The following is a 15,383-nucleotide window of genomic DNA, read 5'->3' on the forward strand; positions in this document are numbered from 1 at the left end:
ATCAGTCCCCTCCATCTCCTACCTCTGGAAAACACCCAAGCCCGTGGAGAACTGCCGGCACCGCTTCGTGGGGGCCGGGACCCTCCTCCGTGTCCTCCTGTGGCCCAGTCCAAGGGGCCTGGGCCTGGCCGGGGCTGCTTTGGACCCCGACCACCCTGGCGTGTGGACTCGCTAAAAATCGGCCATTAGATATTGGATTCCAGCTTCCTGGAGGTCATTTCACTAATGAGTGCACCGGAAAGAGTTTCCTAATCCATCTGTGAGGGTGGCAACTGAAGGAGAATTTTAAAGCTGACAGAATAGGCGAGGGAAGGCATAGGAGATTTCCACACCCAGCAAGGAAGACTTTCCCGAAATGGAAGAAAGAAACGAGCAAACAGAGACACCGGTAGCCCGCCCGGAAAAGAGTCTGCCCCTGAGAGAAAGCACCCTGACCAGGTTCACCCGTGGGTGGGTGGCGAGCTAGCGGCATTCAGAAGAGCGAGGCCCGCAGTCTGTGCGGAAGACACCTGCACTCTGGTGTGTGTGGCGGCGCGATTCACAAGCAGCTCTAGATGTTAAACCAAGGAGAAGCCAGGGAGTTCCCAACGCCCCAGGTGTCCTCAGCCCACGACTGGCTGCTGTGGGAATGCGAAGCCCGGCTCCTTGTCTCAGAGCGGGGTTCCCAGGAGGATCAGGCTGAAGCTGGGACTTGGCCTCAAAGTGTCCCCTCGCATGGCCACCCCCTTCCCCTTCCTGCTCCTCTACTCCTGGTGCCCCTCCATCCAGGGGCCAGACCTTAAAGAGTCACCGCAAGAGAATCCTGGTCCCAAAGGAGCCTTCTGGGGGACCGGTGCTGAGAGAGGTTGTGGGCATGGCCCGCTGGGGCTCTGCCCGACCCAGGGCTGAGAGATGCCACCTCCCAGCTCTGGGTCCCTGCAGGAAGTGTTGGCAAGCACAGGGCCGGTCCTCCAAAGGCCCAGGTGCAGGGAGCCCAGGCCAAGCAGCCTGTGGAAGAAGCCACTTGCCGTGCCACCCCGGGAACAGGACTGCAGGCCCCGGCCCTTCCCACCTCCTCCTCCTCCTCCTCCTCCTCCCCCCCGCCCCGCCCCCACAGGGCACAGGGCTCAGAGACACCTCAGACTCTTGCTACCCAAAGTGCAAAGGGCATCAGTTGCTCCTCCAACCCCCCCCCCCCCCCCCCCCCCCCGCCCAGCAGACCACGTTGTCCAGCCAGCCCCCGGGCCTCCCTGGGGTGCCCAGCACAAAAGTGCAGACACCCACCGGACCCTCAGTCTCAGTTTTCGGAGGTTTTTGCCACTCTAAGGACCCGCAGGCCAGCTGGGCCTTCGGGCAGGACAGAGAGCCCCGGAATCCGACGTGGAGAGCTGCGTGTACGTCCCCATCAGGAGGCGGTCCCCACCTCCGCGGCTCTCCCCTTGCGGGGAGCGGCAGCCCAGCCGGCAGCCGCAGGGCCTCAGGGAAGACACCAGGCTGGGCCCCCGCGGCACAGCGGGGGCACGTCCCCCGCACTCACGCGACTTAGGGACGGCTGCTGGAGACTGCTGCGGCCACCCTGCTGCCGGGTTTCTGGAGGGCTTCCTGGAAGCAGCGTCCACACCAAGCCCTTGGAAGGCCCAGGCGACGGAGGAGCCGGTCAGGCAGGGGCCGAGGACGGTGAGAGGCCGGGCGGGAAGGAGCGTGTCAGGCAGGGGCAGAGGACGGTGACCGGCCGGGCGGGGAGGAGCCGGTCAGGCGGGGGCCCAGGACAGTGACGGGCCTGGCCGGGGAGGAGTGCGTCAGGCAGGGGCAGAGGAGACGGGCTGGGTAAGGGTTAGGGTTACAGTTAGGGCACAATTCACAATCCCAAAGACGTGGAAGCGACCCGAGTGCCCATCCATCCAGGAGTGCATCAATAAAATGTGGCGCGTGGACACCACGGAGTGCCATTCGGCTGTGAGGAGCAGCGGTGAGAGGGCGCCTCTCGTGTTCTCCTGGCCAGAGCTGGAACCCGTTCCAGTAAGCCAAGTATCCCAAGAATGGACACACGAGCACCACGTGAGCGCGCTCACCAGCAAATTGGTACGAACGGATGGACGCCTAAGTGGACAGAGAGGAATCACCTTCATCGGGTGGGTGTCGGGCGGGCGGGTGGGGGGAGGGGAGGGGCATACACATCCATTAGGCATGGGGTGGGTGCGCACCGACTGGGGGATGGGCGCACTTGAAGCTCTGACCCGAGGGGGGAGGCTTGGAGAGGGCAAGGCACCCGACCTTAACATTGGTACCCCCACAATACGCTGGAACAACATGAGAGGTATATGAATAAGAACACAGGGGGGGCCGGGCGCGGTGGCTCACGCCTGTAATCCTAGCTCTCTGGGAGGCCGAGGCGGGCGGATTGCTCCAGGTCAGGAGTTCGAAACCAGCCTGAGCAAGAGCGAGACCCCGTCTCTACTAAAAATAGAAAGAAATTAATTGGCCAACTAATATATATAGAAAAACACAGCCGGGCGTGGTGGTGCATGCCTGTAGTCCCAACTACTCGGGAGGCTGAGGCAGCAGGATTGCTTGAGCCCGGAGATTGAGGTTGCTGTGAGCTAGGCTGACGCCATGGCACTCACTCTAGCCTGGGCAGCAAAACGAGACTCTGTCTCAAAAAAAAAAAAAAAAGAACACAGTGGGGAGGGCGGCACGGGCAACACATGTCACCTGAATACTTGTACTCCCATCATCTGCTTGAAAAGAGAGAGAAAAGAAAATGCAATCCTAGAGGTAAGAGACACTTTTTAAAAATAATGAATCCGAAGAGAAAAGTAAAAGGAGGCCTGTGGAGCAGGTCTGGGTGTGACTCCGGATCCCCCAACATCAGGTGCCTCCACCAAAGATTCCTGCGTGTAGCCCATAGAACCCCAAAAGCAACGGGACGAGTTCTGGTCACATACTCCCTCAAAATGACATCCTGGCCTTCTTCTGGAACTCCCTCCCCTCTCAGACTCTCAAGGTTTCCTCCAGCGTGTCGGTTCCCACAGAGCAGACCTTTGGTCTGAGACCTGACAGTCCAGATGCCACGCATGCTGCCGCGTGGCGGCGGTGTCGCGGCTTGGGACAAGAGGAGGCCCCACGGTGCGGGCTGGGGCGCCAGGCACCGCGCGGGCGCTGAGGGTGGGGGTGACCCCCACCCCGGGCCGCCGCCGCGCTCCCAGAAAGGGGACAGAACAAGAGGCAAAAAAAAAAAAAAAAAAAAAAGCAGCAGCCTGTGGCACCCGGTATTCCCAGGCGGTCTCCCATCCAAGTACTAACCAGGCCCGACCCTGCTTAGCTTCCGAGACCAGACGAGATCGGGGGCGTTCAGGGTGGTGTGGCCCTAGACGGCGGCGGAGGGCGCCCCTGCCCCGCTCGAGAAGCCGAGCCTCTCTGGGCTTCCCCGCCGCCGCCTCCCGCCCCAGGCCCCGCGCCGGGCGGGGCCGGGCCGGGCCGGTTGAGTTCGCTGGCCAGGTCCCGCGGGCTCCCAGGGACGGGGGTGATGGGCGGGGCGGGGCGGGGCGGGGCGGGGTGGGGGGCTGTCTCTCTATACACACACACACACACTCACACTCACTCACACTCACACAAGATGCGCCTCCACGGCTGGACTCGCCAAGGTGGAGCCCTCCCAGCCCCCCTCGTCTCCTCGCCCGGCCTCCTTCACCTACCCGCTGCCCACCCCCAGCGCGTCGCTGCCGCTGACTGCGCACGCGCGGGACGCTCGCCCTTTGACCCCAGCCAGGGGCCGCCCTCCCCCACAACCCCTTTCAGCTGCGCCCCCCCCTCGCCCTGTGGGTGGGCTGCCGCCTATTCCCCCGGGCCAGGGCTGGGGCACAGCCAGTGTCTGGGGCGTCTCTCTCTGGGGATGTGTCCCATGGGTGGGGTGGGGTGGCGTGGTTTGGGGGGCGCTGAAGAAATCAGTCCCCTCCATCTCCTACCTCTGGAAAACACCCAAGCCCGTGGAGAACTGCCGGCACCGCTTCGTGGGGGCCGGGACCCTCCTCCGTGTCCTCCTGTGGCCCAGTCCAAGGGGCCTGGGCCTGGCCGGGGCTGCTTTGGACCCCGACCACCCTGGCGTGTGGACTCGCTAAAAATCGGCCATTAGATATTGGATTCCAGCTTCCTGGAGGTCATTTCACTAATGAGTGCACCGGAAAGAGTTTCCTAATCCATCTGTGAGGGTGGCAACTGAAGGAGAATTTTAAAGCTGACAGAATAGGCGAGGGAAGGCATAGGAGATTTCCACACCCAGCAAGGAAGACTTTCCCGAAATGGAAGAAAGAAACGAGCAAACAGAGACACCGGTAGCCCGCCCGGAAAAGAGTCTGCCCCTGAGAGAAAGCACCCTGACTAGGTTCACCCGTGGGTGGGTGGCGAGCTAGCGGCATTCAGAAGAGCGAGGCCCGCAGTCTGTGCGGAAGACACCTGCACTCTGGTGTGTGTGGCGGCGCGATTCACAAGCAGCTCTAGATGTTAAACCAAGGAGAAGCCAGGGAGTTCCCAACGCCCCAGGTGTCCTCAGCCCACGACTGGCTGCTGTGGGAATGCGAAGCCCGGCTCCTTGTCTCAGAGCGGGGTTCCCAGGAGGATCAGGCTGAAGCTGGGACTTGGCCTCAAAGTGTCCCCTCGCATGGCCACCCCCTTCCCCTTCCTGCTCCTCTACTCCTGGTGCCCCTCCATCCAGGGGCCAGACCTTAAAGAGTCACCGCAAGAGAATCCTGGTCCCAAAGGAGCCTTCTGGGGGACCGGTGCTGAGAGAGGTTGTGGGCATGGCCCGCTGGGGCTCTGCCCGACCCAGGGCTGAGAGATGCCACCTCCCAGCTCTGGGTCCCTGCAGGAAGTGTTGGCAAGCACAGGGCCGGTCCTCCAAAGGCCCAGGTGCAGGGAGCCCAGGCCAAGCAGCCTGTGGAAGAAGCCACTTGCCGTGCCACCCCGGGAACAGGACTGCAGGCCCCGGCCCTTCCCACCTCCTCCTCCTCCTCCTCCTCCTCCCCCCCGCCCCGCCCCCACAGGGCACAGGGCTCAGAGACACCTCAGACTCTTGCTACCCAAAGTGCAAAGGGCATCAGTTGCTCCTCCAACCCCCCCCCCCCGCCCAGCAGACCACGTTGTCCAGCCAGCCCCCGGGCCTCCCTGGGGTGCCCAGCACAAAAGTGCAGACACCCACCGGACCCTCAGTCTCAGTTTTCGGAGGTTTTTGCCACTCTAAGGACCCGCAGGCCAGCTGGGCCTTCGGGCAGGACAGAGAGCCCCGGAATCCGACGTGGAGAGCTGCGTGTACGTCCCCATCAGGAGGCGGTCCCCACCTCCGCGGCTCTCCCCTTGCGGGGAGCGGCAGCCCAGCCGGCAGCCGCAGGGCCTCAGGGAAGACACCAGGCTGGGCCCCCGCGGCACAGCGGGGGCACGTCCCCCGCACTCACGCGACTTAGGGACGGCTGCTGGAGACTGCTGCGGCCACCCTGCTGCCGGGTTTCTGGAGGGCTTCCTGGAAGCAGCGTCCACACCAAGCCCTTGGAAGGCCCAGGCGACGGAGGAGCCGGTCAGGCAGGGGCCGAGGACGGTGAGAGGCCGGGCGGGAAGGAGCGTGTCAGGCAGGGGCAGAGGACGGTGACCGGCCGGGCGGGGAGGAGCCGGTCAGGCGGGGGCCCAGGACAGTGACGGGCCTGGCCGGGGAGGAGTGCGTCAGGCAGGGGCAGAGGAGACGGGCTGGGTAAGGGTTAGGGTTACAGTTAGGGCACAATTCACAATCCCAAAGACGTGGAAGCGACCCGAGTGCCCATCCATCCAGGAGTGCATCAATAAAATGTGGCGCGTGGACACCACGGAGTGCCATTCGGCTGTGAGGAGCAGCGGTGAGAGGGCGCCTCTCGTGTTCTCCTGGCCAGAGCTGGAACCCGTTCCAGTAAGCCAAGTATCCCAAGAATGGACACACGAGCACCACGTGAGCGCGCTCACCAGCAAATTGGTACGAACGGATGGACGCCTAAGTGGACAGAGAGGAATCACCTTCATCGGGTGGGTGTCGGGCGGGCGGGTGGGGGGAGGGGAGGGGCATACACATCCATTAGGCATGGGGTGGGTGCGCACCGACTGGGGGATGGGCGCACTTGAAGCTCTGACCCGAGGGGGGAGGCTTGGAGAGGGCAAGGCACCCGACCTTAACATTGGTACCCCCACAATACGCTGGAACAACATGAGAGGTATATGAATAAGAACACAGGGGGGGCCGGGCGCGGTGGCTCACGCCTGTAATCCTAGCTCTCTGGGAGGCCGAGGCGGGCGGATTGCTCCAGGTCAGGAGTTCGAAACCAGCCTGAGCAAGAGCGAGACCCCGTCTCTACTAAAAATAGAAAGAAATTAATTGGCCAACTAATATATATAGAAAAACACAGCCGGGCGTGGTGGTGCATGCCTGTAGTCCCAACTACTCGGGAGGCTGAGGCAGCAGGATTGCTTGAGCCCGGAGATTGAGGTTGCTGTGAGCTAGGCTGACGCCATGGCACTCACTCTAGCCTGGGCAGCAAAACGAGACTCTGTCTCAAAAAAAAAAAAAAAAGAACACAGGGGGGAGGGCGGCACGGGCAACACATGTCACCTGAATACTTGTACTCCCATCATCTGCTTGAAAAGAGAGAGAAAAGAAAATGCAATCCTAGAGGTAAGAGACACTTTTTAAAAATAATGAATCCGAAGAGAAAAGTAAAAGGAGGCCTGTGGAGCAGGTCTGGGTGTGACTCCGGATCCCCCAACATCAGGTGCCACCACCAAAGATTCCTGCGTGTAGCCCATAGAACCCCAAAAGCAACGGGACGAGTTCTGGTCACATACTCCCTCAAAATGACATCCTGGCCTTCTTCTGGAACTCCCTCCCCTCTCAGACTCTCAAGGTTTCCTCCAGCGTGTCGGTTCCCACAGAGCAGACCTTTGGTCTGAGACCTGACAGTCCAGATGCCACGCATGCTGCCGCGTGGCGGCGGTGTCGCGGCTTGGGACAAGAGGAGGCCCCACGGTGCGGGCTGGGGCGCCAGGCACCGCGCGGGCGCTGAGGGTGGGGGTGACCCCCACCCCGGGCCGCCGCCGCGCTCCCAGAAAGGGGACAGAACAAGAGGCAAAAAAAAAAAAAAAAAAAAAAAAGCAGCAGCCTGTGGCACCCGGTATTCCCAGGCGGTCTCCCATCCAAGTACTAACCAGGCCCGACCCTGCTTAGCTTCCGAGACCAGACGAGATCGGGGGCGTTCAGGGTGGTGTGGCCCTAGACGGCGGCGGAGGGCGCCCCTGCCCCGCTCGAGAAGCCGAGCCTCTCTGGGCTTCCCCGCCGCCGCCTCCCGCCCCAGGCCCCGCGCCGGGCGGGGCCGGGCCGGGCCGGTTGAGTTCGCTGGCCAGGTCCCGCGGGCTCCCAGGGACGGGGGTGATGGGCGGGGCGGGGCGGGGCGGGGCGGGGTGGGGGGCTGTCTCTCTATACACACACACACACACTCACACTCACTCACACTCACACAAGATGCGCCTCCACGGCTGGACTCGCCAAGGTGGAGCCCTCCCAGCCCCCCTCGTCTCCTCGCCCGGCCTCCTTCACCTACCCGCTGCCCACCCCCAGCGCGTCGCTGCCGCTGACTGCGCACGCGCGGGACGCTCGCCCTTTGACCCCAGCCAGGGGCCGCCCTCCCCCACAACCCCTTTCAGCTGCGCCCCCCCCTCGCCCTGTGGGTGGGCTGCCGCCTATTCCCCCGGGCCAGGGCTGGGGCACAGCCAGTGTCTGGGGCGTCTCTCTCTGGGGATGTGTCCCATGGGTGGGGTGGGGTGGCGTGGTTTGGGGGGCGCTGAAGAAATCAGTCCCCTCCATCTCCTACCTCTGGAAAACACCCAAGCCCGTGGAGAACTGCCGGCACCGCTTCGTGGGGGCCGGGACCCTCCTCCGTGTCCTCCTGTGGCCCAGTCCAAGGGGCCTGGGCCTGGCCGGGGCTGCTTTGGACCCCGACCACCCTGGCGTGTGGACTCGCTAAAAATCGGCCATTAGATATTGGATTCCAGCTTCCTGGAGGTCATTTCACTAATGAGTGCACCGGAAAGAGTTTCCTAATCCATCTGTGAGGGTGGCAACTGAAGGAGAATTTTAAAGCTGACAGAATAGGCGAGGGAAGGCATAGGAGATTTCCACACCCAGCAAGGAAGACTTTCCCGAAATGGAAGAAAGAAACGAGCAAACAGAGACACCGGTAGCCCGCCCGGAAAAGAGTCTGCCCCTGAGAGAAAGCACCCTGACCAGGTTCACCCGTGGGTGGGTGGCGAGCTAGCGGCATTCAGAAGAGCGAGGCCCGCAGTCTGTGCGGAAGACACCTGCACTCTGGTGTGTGTGGCGGCGCGATTCACAAGCAGCTCTAGATGTTAAACCAAGGAGAAGCCAGGGAGTTCCCAACGCCCCAGGTGTCCTCAGCCCACGACTGGCTGCTGTGGGAATGCGAAGCCCGGCTCCTTGTCTCAGAGCGGGGTTCCCAGGAGGATCAGGCTGAAGCTGGGACTTGGCCTCAAAGTGTCCCCTCGCATGGCCACCCCCTTCCCCTTCCTGCTCCTCTACTCCTGGTGCCCCTCCATCCAGGGGCCAGACCTTAAAGAGTCACCGCAAGAGAATCCTGGTCCCAAAGGAGCCTTCTGGGGGACCGGTGCTGAGAGAGGTTGTGGGCATGGCCCGCTGGGGCTCTGCCCGACCCAGGGCTGAGAGATGCCACCTCCCAGCTCTGGGTCCCTGCAGGAAGTGTTGGCAAGCACAGGGCCGGTCCTCCAAAGGCCCAGGTGCAGGGAGCCCAGGCCAAGCAGCCTGTGGAAGAAGCCACTTGCCGTGCCACCCCGGGAACAGGACTGCAGGCCCCGGCCCTTCCCACCTCCTCCTCCTCCTCCTCCTCCTCCCCCCCGCCCCGCCCCCACAGGGCACAGGGCTCAGAGACACCTCAGACTCTTGCTACCCAAAGTGCAAAGGGCATCAGTTGCTCCTCCAACCCCCCCCCCCCCCCCCCGCCCAGCAGACCACGTTGTCCAGCCAGCCCCCGGGCCTCCCTGGGGTGCCCAGCACAAAAGTGCAGACACCCACCGGACCCTCAGTCTCAGTTTTCGGAGGTTTTTGCCACTCTAAGGACCCGCAGGCCAGCTGGGCCTTCGGGCAGGACAGAGAGCCCCGGAATCCGACGTGGAGAGCTGCGTGTACGTCCCCATCAGGAGGCGGTCCCCACCTCCGCGGCTCTCCCCTTGCGGGGAGCGGCAGCCCAGCCGGCAGCCGCAGGGCCTCAGGGAAGACACCAGGCTGGGCCCCCGCGGCACAGCGGGGGCACGTCCCCCGCACTCACGCGACTTAGGGACGGCTGCTGGAGACTGCTGCGGCCACCCTGCTGCCGGGTTTCTGGAGGGCTTCCTGGAAGCAGCGTCCACACCAAGCCCTTGGAAGGCCCAGGCGACGGAGGAGCCGGTCAGGCAGGGGCCGAGGACGGTGAGAGGCCGGGCGGGAAGGAGCGTGTCAGGCAGGGGCAGAGGACGGTGACCGGCCGGGCGGGGAGGAGCCGGTCAGGCGGGGGCCCAGGACAGTGACGGGCCTGGCCGGGGAGGAGTGCGTCAGGCAGGGGCAGAGGAGACGGGCTGGGTAAGGGTTAGGGTTACAGTTAGGGCACAATTCACAATCCCAAAGACGTGGAAGCGACCCGAGTGCCCATCCATCCAGGAGTGCATCAATAAAATGTGGCGCGTGGACACCACGGAGTGCCATTCGGCTGTGAGGAGCAGCGGTGAGAGGGCGCCTCTCGTGTTCTCCTGGCCAGAGCTGGAACCCGTTCCAGTAAGCCAAGTATCCCAAGAATGGACACACGAGCACCACGTGAGCGCGCTCACCACCAAATTGGTACGAACGGATGGACGCCTAAGTGGACAGAGAGGAATCACCTTCATCGGGTGGGTGTCGGGCGGGCGGGTGGGGGGAGGGGAGGGGCATACACATCCATTAGGCATGGGGTGGGTGCGCACCGACTGGGGGATGGGCGCACTTGAAGCTCTGACCCGAGGGGGGAGGCTTGGAGAGGGCAAGGCACCCGACCTTAACATTGGTACCCCCACAATACGCTGGAACAACATGAGAGGTATATGAATAAGAACACAGGGGGGGCCGGGCGCGGTGGCTCACGCCTGTAATCCTAGCTCTCTGGGAGGCCGAGGCGGGCGGATTGCTCCAGGTCAGGAGTTCGAAACCAGCCTGAGCAAGAGCGAGACCCCGTCTCTACTAAAAATAGAAAGAAATTAATTGGCCAACTAATATATATAGAAAAACACAGCCGGGCGTGGTGGTGCATGCCTGTAGTCCCAACTACTCGGGAGGCTGAGGCAGCAGGATTGCTTGAGCCCGGAGATTGAGGTTGCTGTGAGCTAGGCTGACGCCATGGCACTCACTCTAGCCTGGGCAGCAAAACGAGACTCTGTCTCAAAAAAAAAAAAAAAAGAACACAGGGGGGAGGGCGGCACGGGCAACACATGTCACCTGAATACTTGTACTCCCATCATCTGCTTGAAAAGAGAGAGAAAAGAAAATGCAATCCTAGAGGTAAGAGACACTTTTTAAAAATAATGAATCCGAAGAGAAAAGTAAAAGGAGGCCTGTGGAGCAGGTCTGGGTGTGACTCCGGATCCCCCAACATCAGGTGCCACCACCAAAGATTCCTGCGTGTAGCCCATAGAACCCCAAAAGCAACGGGACGAGTTCTGGTCACATACTCCCTCAAAATGACATCCTGGCCTTCTTCTGGAACTCCCTCCCCTCTCAGACTCTCAAGGTTTCCTCCAGCGTGTCGGTTCCCACAGAGCAGACCTTTGGTCTGAGACCTGACAGTCCAGATGCCACGCATGCTGCCGCGTGGCGGCGGTGTCGCGGCTTGGGACAAGAGGAGGCCCCACGGTGCGGGCTGGGGCGCCAGGCACCGCGCGGGCGCTGAGGGTGGGGGTGACCCCCACCCCGGGCCGCCGCCGCGCTCCCAGAAAGGGGACAGAACAAGAGGCAAAAAAAAAAAAAAAAAAAAAAAAGCAGCAGCCTGTGGCACCCGGTATTCCCAGGCGGTCTCCCATCCAAGTACTAACCAGGCCCGACCCTGCTTAGCTTCCGAGACCAGACGAGATCGGGGGCGTTCAGGGTGGTGTGGCCCTAGACGGCGGCGGAGGGCGCCCCTGCCCCGCTCGAGAAGCCGAGCCTCTCTGGGCTTCCCCGCCGCCGCCTCCCGCCCCAGGCCCCGCGCCGGGCCGGGCCGGGCCGGTTGAGTTCGCCGGCCAGGTCCCGCGGGCTCCCAGGGACGGGGGTGATGGGCGGGGCGGGGCGGGGCGGGGCGGGGTGGGGGGCTGTCTCTCTATACACACACACACACACTCACACTCACTCACACTCACACAAGATGCGCCTCCACGGCTGGACTCGCCAAGGTGGAGCCCTCCCAGCCCCCCTCGTCTCCTCGCCCGGCCTCCTTCACCTACCCGCTGCCCACCCCCAGCGCGTCGCTGCCGCTGACTGCGCACGCGCGGGACGCTCGCCCTTTGACCCCAGCCAGGGGCCGCCCTCCCCCACAACCCCTTTCAGCTGCGCCCCCCCCTCGCCCTGTGGGTGGGCTGCCGCCTATTCCCCCGGGCCAGGGCTGGGGCACAGCCAGTGTCTGGGGCGTCTCTCTCTGGGGATGTGTCCCATGGGTGGGGTGGGGTGGCGTGGTTTGGGGGGCGCTGAAGAAATCAGTCCCCTCCATCTCCTACCTCTGGAAAACACCCAAGCCCGTGGAGAACTGCCGGCACCGCTTCGTGGGGGCCGGGACCCTCCTCCGTGTCCTCCTGTGGCCCAGTCCAAGGGGCCTGGGCCTGGCCGGGGCTGCTTTGGACCCCGACCACCCTGGCGTGTGGACTCGCTAAAAATCGGCCATTAGATATTGGATTCCAGCTTCCTGGAGGTCATTTCACTAATGAGTGCACCGGAAAGAGTTTCCTAATCCATCTGTGAGGGTGGCAACTGAAGGAGAATTTTAAAGCTGACAGAATAGGCGAGGGAAGGCATAGGAGATTTCCACACCCAGCAAGGAAGACTTTCCCGAAATGGAAGAAAGAAACGAGCAAACAGAGACACCGGTAGCCCGCCCGGAAAAGAGTCTGCCCCTGAGAGAAAGCACCCTGACCAGGTTCACCCGTGGGTGGGTGGCGAGCTAGCGGCATTCAGAAGAGCGAGGCCCGCAGTCTGTGCGGAAGACACCTGCACTCTGGTGTGTGTGGCGGCGCGATTCACAAGCAGCTCTAGATGTTAAACCAAGGAGAAGCCAGGGAGTTCCCAACGCCCCAGGTGTCCTCAGCCCACGACTGGCTGCTGTGGGAATGCGAAGCCCGGCTCCTTGTCTCAGAGCGGGGTTCCCAGGAGGATCAGGCTGAAGCTGGGACTTGGCCTCAAAGTGTCCCCTCGCATGGCCACCCCCTTCCCCTTCCTGCTCCTCTACTCCTGGTGCCCCTCCATCCAGGGGCCAGACCTTAAAGAGTCACCGCAAGAGAATCCTGGTCCCAAAGGAGCCTTCTGGGGGACCGGTGCTGAGAGAGGTTGTGGGCATGGCCCGCTGGGGCTCTGCCCGACCCAGGGCTGAGAGATGCCACCTCCCAGCTCTGGGTCCCTGCAGGAAGTGTTGGCAAGCACAGGGCCGGTCCTCCAAAGGCCCAGGTGCAGGGAGCCCAGGCCAAGCAGCCTGTGGAAGAAGCCACTTGCCGTGCCACCCCGGGAACAGGACTGCAGGCCCCGGCCCTTCCCACCTCCTCCTCCTCCTCCTCCTCCTCCCCCCCGCCCCGCCCCCACAGGGCACAGGGCTCAGAGACACCTCAGACTCTTGCTACCCAAAGTGCAAAGGGCATCAGTTGCTCCTCCAACCCCCCCCCCCCCCCCCCCGCCCAGCAGACCACGTTGTCCAGCCAGCCCCCGGGCCTCCCTGGGGTGCCCAGCACAAAAGTGCAGACACCCACCGGACCCTCAGTCTCAGTTTTCGGAGGTTTTTGCCACTCTAAGGACCCGCAGGCCAGCTGGGCCTTCGGGCAGGACAGAGAGCCCCGGAATCCGACGTGGAGAGCTGCGTGTACGTCCCCATCAGGAGGCGGTCCCCACCTCCGCGGCTCTCCCCTTGCGGGGAGCGGCAGCCCAGCCGGCAGCCGCAGGGCCTCAGGGAAGACACCAGGCTGGGCCCCCGCGGCACAGCGGGGGCACGTCCCCCGCACTCACGCGACTTAGGGACGGCTGCTGGAGACTGCTGCGGCCACCCTGCTGCCGGGTTTCTGGAGGGCTTCCTGGAAGCAGCGTCCACACCAAGCCCTTGGAAGGCCCAGGCGACGGAGGAGCCGGTCAGGCAGGGGCCGAGGACGGTGAGAGGCCGGGCGGGAAGGAGCGTGTCAGGCAGGGGCAGAGGACGGTGACCGGCCGGGCGGGGAGGAGCCGGTCAGGCGGGGGCCCAGGACAGTGACGGGCCTGGCCGGGGAGGAGTGCGTCAGGCAGGGGCAGAGGAGACGGGCTGGGTAAGGGTTAGGGTTACAGTTAGGGCACAATTCACAATCCCAAAGACGTGGAAGCGACCCGAGTGCCCATCCATCCAGGAGTGCATCAATAAAATGTGGCGCGTGGACACCACGGAGTGCCATTCGGCTGTGAGGAGCAGCGGTGAGAGGGCGCCTCTCGTGTTCTCCTGGCCAGAGCTGGAACCCGATCCAGTAAGCCAAGTATCCCAAGAATGGACACACGAGCACCACGTGAGCGCGCTCACCAGCAAATTGGTACGAACGGATGGACGCCTAAGTGGACAGAGAGGAATCACCTTCATCGGGTGGGTGTCGGGCGGGCGGGTGGGGGGAGGGGAGGGGCATACACATCCATTAGGCATGGGGTGGGTGCGCACCGACTGGGGGATGGGCGCACTTGAAGCTCTGACCCGAGGGGGGAGGCTTGGAGAGGGCAAGGCACCCGACCTTAACATTGGTACCCCCACAATACGCTGGAACAACATGAGAGGTATATGAATAAGAACACAGGGGGGGCCGGGCGCGGTGGCTCACGCCTGTAATCCTAGCTCTCTGGGAGGCCGAGGCGGGCGGATTGCTCCAGGTCAGGAGTTCGAAACCAGCCTGAGCAAGAGCGAGACCCCGTCTCTACTAAAAATAGAAAGAAATTAATTGGCCAACTAATATATATAGAAAAACACAGCCGGGCGTGGTGGTGCATGCCTGTAGTCCCAACTACTCGGGAGGCTGAGGCAGCAGGATTGCTTGAGCCCGGAGATTGAGGTTGCTGTGAGCTAGGCTGACGCCATGGCACTCACTCTAGCCTGGGCAGCAAAACGAGACTCTGTCTAAAAAAAAAAAAAAAGAACACAGGGGGGAGGGCGGCACGGGCAACACATGTCACCTGAATACTTGTACTCCCATCATCTGCTTGAAAAGAGAGAGAAAAGAAAATGCAATCCTAGAGGTAAGAGACACTTTTTAAAAATAATGAATCCGAAGAGAAAAGTAAAAGGAGGCCTGTGGAGCAGGTCTGGGTGTGACTCCGGATCCCCCAACATCAGGTGCCACCACCAAAGATTCCTGCGTGTAGCCCATAGAACCCCAAAAGCAACGGGACGAGTTCTGGTCACATACTCCCTCAAAATGACATCCTGGCCTTCTTCTGGAACTCCCTCCCCTCTCAGACTCTCAAGGTTTCCTCCAGCGTGTCGGTTCCCACAGAGCAGACCTTTGGTCTGAGACCTGACAGTCCAGATGCCACGCATGCTGCCGCGTGGCGGCGGTGTCGCGGCTTGGGACAAGAGGAGGCCCCACGGTGCGGGCTGGGGCGCCAGGCACCGCGCGGGCGCTGAGGGTGGGGGTGACCCCCACCCCGGGCCGCCGCCGCGCTCCCAGAAAGGGGACAGAACAAGAGGCAAGAAAAAAAAAAAAAAAAAAAAAAGCAGCAGCCTGTGGCACCCGGTATTCCCAGGCGGTCTCCCATCCAAGTACTAACCAGGCCCGACCCTGCTTAGCTTCCGAGACCAGACGAGATCGGGGGCGTTCAGGGTGGTGTGGCCCTAGACGGCGGTGGAGGGCGCCCCTGCCCCGCTCGAGAAGCCGAGCCTCTCTGGGCTTCCCCGCCGCCGCCTCCCGCCCCAGGCCCCGCGCCGAGCGGGGCCGGGCCGGGCCGGTTGAGTTCGCTGGCCCGGTCCCGCGGGCTCCCAGGGACGGGGGTGATGGGCGGGGCGGGGCGGGGCGGGGTGGGGTGGGGGGCTGTCTCTCTATACACACACACACACACTCACACTCACTCACACTCACACAAGATGCGCCTCCACGGCTGGACTCGCCAAGGTGGAGCCCTCCCAGCC

At 62.9% G+C, this 15,383-nt stretch overlaps 4 non-coding genes across 4 annotated transcripts; all 4 read right to left on the reverse strand.

Moving 5' to 3' along the window:
* Positions 1–3,233: 3,233 nt before the first annotated feature.
* LOC142862104 (5S ribosomal RNA) lies at positions 3,234–3,352 on the reverse strand. The gene has a single exon (XR_012913250.1). It is a non-coding gene; the product is annotated as a 5S ribosomal RNA (ribosomal RNA).
* A 3,793-nt stretch (positions 3,353–7,145) lies between these two features.
* On the reverse strand, positions 7,146–7,264 carry LOC142862105 (5S ribosomal RNA). Its single transcript, XR_012913251.1, has one exon. It is a non-coding gene; the product is annotated as a 5S ribosomal RNA (ribosomal RNA).
* Positions 7,265–11,063: 3,799 nt separating this feature from the next.
* Positions 11,064–11,182, reverse strand: LOC142862106 (5S ribosomal RNA). The gene has a single exon (XR_012913252.1). It is a non-coding gene; the product is annotated as a 5S ribosomal RNA (ribosomal RNA).
* A 3,794-nt stretch (positions 11,183–14,976) lies between these two features.
* LOC142862107 (5S ribosomal RNA) lies at positions 14,977–15,095 on the reverse strand. Its single transcript, XR_012913253.1, has one exon. It is a non-coding gene; the product is annotated as a 5S ribosomal RNA (ribosomal RNA).
* Positions 15,096–15,383: the final 288 nt, after the last annotated feature.

Source organism: Microcebus murinus, chromosome 18 (genome assembly GCF_040939455.1).
Source record: "Microcebus murinus isolate Inina chromosome 18, M.murinus_Inina_mat1.0, whole genome shotgun sequence".
Classification (NCBI taxonomy): Eukaryota; Metazoa; Chordata; class Mammalia; order Primates; family Cheirogaleidae; genus Microcebus; species Microcebus murinus.